The sequence below is a fragment of the Heterodontus francisci genome, unplaced genomic scaffold (assembly GCF_036365525.1).
Source record: "Heterodontus francisci isolate sHetFra1 unplaced genomic scaffold, sHetFra1.hap1 HAP1_SCAFFOLD_526, whole genome shotgun sequence".
Classification (NCBI taxonomy): domain Eukaryota; kingdom Metazoa; phylum Chordata; class Chondrichthyes; order Heterodontiformes; family Heterodontidae; genus Heterodontus; species Heterodontus francisci.
The window spans coordinates 921,279-926,719 of record NW_027141143.1 but is presented as its reverse complement, the minus strand read 5'-3'; the positions used below and the strand labels follow the sequence as shown (position 1 = coordinate 926,719).

The 5,441-nt window shown below is 48.2% G+C and overlaps 1 non-coding gene across 1 annotated transcript; it reads right to left on the bottom strand.

Annotated features, from left to right (window-relative positions):
• Positions 1 to 2,188: 2,188 nt before the first annotated feature.
• On the bottom strand, positions 2,189 to 2,271 carry trnas-uga (transfer RNA serine (anticodon UGA)). Its single transcript has one exon. It is a non-coding gene; the product is annotated as a tRNA-Ser (tRNA).
• Positions 2,272 to 5,441: the final 3,170 nt, after the last annotated feature.

Genomic DNA, 5,441 nt, shown 5'->3' with positions numbered 1-5,441 from the left:
GTACGACAAAAGTTGGGCATGTGGGGGCAGCGTTCTCTCTCCATTGTGGGTAAGAACCTGGTCATCAGGTGCGAGGCGCTCACGTTGTTGCTCTACGTGGCGCAGGTCTGGCCCATACCCCACTCCTGCGCCGTGGCAGTCACCCGAGCCATTTTCCGCTTCGTCTGGGGATCTAAAATGGACCGGGTCCGGAGGGACACGATGTTCAAATCTCTGGACAAGGGCGGGAAAAATGTACCCAACGTGGCCCTCATCCTGATGACCACCTTCGTGTGCGGCTGCATCAAGCTGTGTGTAGATCCCCAGTACGCAAATTCCAAGTGTCACTACGTGCTGAGGTTCTATCTGTCCCCGGTGTTGCGAAGGATGGGCCTGGTCACATTGCCGCGGAACGCTCCGTGCAGTTGGGCGGTGCCGTACCACCTATCCTTCGTGGAGCAGTTTCTGCGGGAAAACACCTTTGACCACCGGTCCATCAGGCAGTGGTCTGCACGGAATGTCCTCAAGGCCCTACGGGAAAAGGAAATGGTGGATCCTGTCGGATGGTTCCCCGAGCAGACCGTCGAAGTCATTTGGCGGAATGCCTCATCACCAGAACTTTCAAACAAGCACCGAGACGTAGCTTGGCTGGTGGTGAGAAGGGCCCTCCCCGTCAGATCCTTCATGCACACCCGAAGTCTCGCCCCCTCCGCACAGTGCCCCCACGTTGGCTGTGGTGGGGAAGAGATGGTCACACTCCTCCACCTGGAATGTGCCTTTGCAAAGCAGGTGTGGAAAGAGATGCAGTGGGTTTTGTCAAGGTTCATCCCAAGCAGCTCTGTAACACAGGAGTCTGTGCTCTACGGGCTGTTCCCAGGGACGCACACCGAGACAAACATCAACTGCTGCTGGAGGACTATCAATTCGGTGAAAGACGCCCTTTGGTCTGCCCGAAACTTGCTGGTCTTCCAGCGCAAAGAGTTGTCCACCACCGAATGTTGCAGACTGGCACATTCCAAGGTCCAGGACTACGTGCTGAGGGACGCACTAAAGCTTGGGGCAGCCGCAGCAAAGGCTCAATGGGGAAAGAGCACAGTGTAAGGTTCCCCCACCAAGCTTGACTGAGGGGCTGGATCCATGGGAAACCCCTCGAACTGTATCGTTAATATTCTGAATTGCTGTAAATGTAAAACTGTAATTGACATGACAATTGTGAAACGGAAGGGTTGGGAAGAAACTCATGACAGTATTGAAGGAAACTGATCTCCCTTGCAATGTTTGTATTTTTTGGTGCTGTTTGGAAACTGTTTGGCAATGTAATTTTTACAGATTTTTATGAGTAAAGTATATTTTGGAAAAAAAAAAAATTCAGCCCAGCATGCTTTTTGACAGAGCAGTTGTGTTTGGTTGCTCAGGAGTGATATTTGTGCCAGTTTGTATAGCAAGCAGAAAAAGCTATCCCGTTACCAGCAACATTTTGCCTTGCACTATCATCCCTTGAGTCAGTGTATCACTCCATGTTGCAACTTTTCCACAGCCCTTAACTTGCTTTTTTTCACTCACCAACTGTATCTGTAATTGTTCTTGTCAAGTTACATCACTGATTCTCCAGCTCTGGTCAACAATCACCAACCGTGAGCTTTAAGAGCGTTCTTAACTCCGCTGTTTTCATGCAACAAGTAATTGAAAGTTGCCACAGCAGCAAGAAGTTCTGATTTACCTAATCAAGAATGGAAACCAGAGGATGGTATTAAGAGGATTGAATCTAAACCACTGGACGACTTGGGAAGCTCTGCAATGCTCCTCAGGTTAGCTGCTTTTCCTATTTCACTTTCAGCCGGAAACATCTATGATTTGAAGAAGATTTGAGTTCTGCCACTATCATTTTACACAAAGAAATCTGGTTCAACTTATTGAAACCAAACAGTATTCCCACTCATTCGCTGAAGGTGCTATTTTTCCTCTAAATTTTGCAAGGATGTTTAGGAAAACACTTTTTTCTGGTTGTTTTCAGTGTTTATTTCTCACCCAATTTTACATTTGTCATCTAACAAAACTACAATATGTAATTAATACATTTCAATGTTTAAAATTGGAAAAATGAGCTTTGCATCAATTGATTTGATAGATTATAGCAGATGCAGATTTGATTGGGAAACAAGTCTGTGACCTCACCAGGCAGGTAACTCAAGAGAACAGATGCAAAGTTTGCTGTGAACAGGTCTTGAACCTTCACAAGGAAAACCCCATTAAATTTCAAATCCAATGCCTTAACCACTCGGCCATCACAGCTTAAAATGCTGCCTGCTCTGTAATTAAATTATCCATACAAAGCATTAGAGAACTGCCCTTTTTTGTGTGTTCGTTCATGAGATGGGGTGTCGCTGGCTAGGCCAGCATTTGTTGCCCATCCCTAAACATATTCTGGGCATCATTGTCTGTGAGCCTTGAGTTGTGTTGTATCTCCCAGTTGATGTGATAATGAACATGATGGAGTCAGTGAATTTTAGAGCACAGAAGGAAGCCTGTTGACCCACCGAGCCTGTGCTGGCTCTCTGAAAGAGAAGCGACGTCCCCATAACTGCTGCCTTCCGTGTTGTTTTGGTCGCTGTGAGGTGACTATGGAGTGACCTGCCCATGGCGCATTCCTGGACAGAATGTATGGAGGTTGTGAGTTGCTCAAGCATCAAAACACCCCTCTCAGCCTCCCTAGAGGGATCCAAAGGAGTGCAGAGCTCAACGTTTGGCAGCAGTTTGGCTGCAGGAACTGCTGGAAACATGACAAAGGTGACACATGACCGCATTAGGGGTTCCTCTCATGATTTTCTGTGAGGGTTTACTCTCCTGGCCTGAGTCTCTCCTGAGACAACCACAGGGCAGTGGGGTTGTTCGCTCGTATTCCTCAGCAGGGGCCCTAAAGAACAGGCAGTTTAATCCCATAATCCATCTTTTCTCCATCACCCTGGAAATTTGTCCTCTTCAAGAATGTTGCTGTGCAATCTGATTGCAACATCCATTCAGACGGTACATTCTAGATCTTAACAACCCTCAGTCTGGAGAAATTTCCCTCAATATTCTTCTACTTCTGGGTCAAAATCCTGGAACTCCCTTCCTAACAGCACTGTTGGTGTACCTAGCCCACATGGACTGCAGCGGTTCAAGAAGGCAGCTCCCCACCACCTTCTCAAGGGCAATATGGGATGAGCAATAAATGCTGGCCTGCCCAGCGACGCCCACATCCGATGAATCAATGTTTTTAAAAAGCTTCTTTTGGGAACGATTTTAATTTTCGGACTCCTTTGCTGCAGGTGCGCAAATGCACCATCATCGTCCAAAACGCTGTTGTCTGCGACGTCACAGGCAGCTGCAAAAAGATGGCGCTGCTGAACTGGACACAAAAAGCAAATTAAACCCAACATCACCTCCACAATAGCGCAATCGCCGCATCAGTTACCGCATGCAGGTCCCTCCTCCCTCCATCCCGCGATCGCCGCGTCGATTCCTCGCTTCTCCCTTCCGGTTTGCTCCGCCGCTCGAATTGGACCGTTCAATGGCGCGGTTTCTACCCAAGATTCTCCGCGGTTAAGAATATTCCCTACTGAGAACGCAGGAGAGCAGTACGCAGGCGCAATACAGCGTTTCGCGCAAACGCGGTACCGAACAGTGCTTGAGGATGCGCAATGCCGAACAGTGTTTGAGCAGGCGCAGTCCCAGTGATGGTTTCAGAGACAGCTGTTGCAGCCTCAATACCCCCAATAAGAAGCTCCCGGTCCCGCGTTTGCACACGACCGGCGGCGCGGTGGGGCAGGGCAGCTGCCGGGCTTCTCTTGGTGACGGTAATGGCCGCCAGATTTCCTGCTCTTTTGCAGGAACTAAGGATTACTAAACTTTAACATCACAGCCCAAAACTTTGAAGGAAACTTATCTCGGTTATAAAGGGGCCTGGGGGACACAACACAGGGACACAGCACAGGGTAGGAGGTCCCCCCTCCCTGCTTCCACAAAGACTCCCCTTGGACTGGGCCACACCTGGACACGGCTAGTTCAAGGTGCAGGAAGCTGCAAGCTGCTCGGCTGAGCAGTGGAGTGGGGGGTTAGACTGACAGGCCGAGGGAGGGGGATATCAGGGCAGGTACACACACTGCTCTCCCTTTTGCTCCTGGGATGTTTTACTGGAGTCGTGTTGCTGACCATTTCTAAACTTTGTCTCCCTATCCCGGTGATGGAGGTGGACTGTCGGTTGCTGAGTGTTGGAATATATTGCCTCTCCTTATTTTTCCTCCTTCTCCCATTCTGAGTTCCGGGCTGTAGGCACCGGCGGTGGTTTGATGTGCCTGAAGCGTTAACTCTGTTTCTCTCTGCACAGATGCAGCCCGACCTGCTGAATATTTCCAGTATTTTCTCCTTTTATTTCAGATTTCCAGCATCTGCAGTATATTGCTTTTGTTTTATTGCAGGCATTTCTCACAGAACTGAGTCGAGAAACACAGACGGACGAATTAAGAGCCAGTTTGTATCAGTGTGGGTGTTGGATGTGGAAGTCAGTCCCTGATGTCCTGTGTTGGTCTTTTTTGTTCCATCAGTTTGAGCTGGAGTGGGGATGGGGGAGCAACCGCTGGCTTTAATTCCGAGTACTTTTGAGCCCAGTCGGGTGCAACAATTTTCATAGTGAGGCTGTCAAGAGAGGTAGAATCCAGGGGAGATGAGGTTGCTAAACAGACACCAACCACTCGATGTAAAAGAGTATTGTTTCAGTAACAAGTATTTCTGTGGATGCTTTCAATCCAGTTTACATATACACACGTTATTACTTCATTCCTGTGATATGGGCGTCACTAGCCAGACCAGCGTATATTGCCAATTCGCAGTTGCCCATTGAGAAGCTGATGGTGGGCCTTCATCTTGAACCACTGCAGTCCTTGTGTTGAAGGTGCTCCCACAATGGTGTTAGGGAAGGAGTTACAGGATTTTCACCCAGTGATGATGAAGGAACGGTGATAAATGTCCAACTTAACATCAACTTGTATTTATACGGCATCTTTAATGTAATAAAATGTTCCAAGGCATTTCACAGGAGTGTTATAAAGCAACATTTGACACTGAGCCACATAAGGAGATATTAGGGCAGATGACCAAAAGATGGATTAAAAAGCTGGGTTTTAAGAAGTGTCTGAAGCACGGAAGGCAATGTTGCGAGGCGGAGAGGATTAGGGAGGGATTTCCAAAGCTTAATGCCTTGGCAGCTGAAGGCACGGCGACCAGCGATGGAGGAATGAAAATCGGGGATGCTCAAGATTCCAGAATTAGATGAGCTCTGATTTCTCAGAGTGTTGTAGGGCTGGAGAAGATTATAGAGATAGTGAGGTGTGAGGGTATGGAGAGATTTGAAAGCAAGGATGAGGATTTTAAAATTGAGGTGATGCTTAACTGGGAGTCTGTGTAGACCAGTGAGCTCAGTGGTG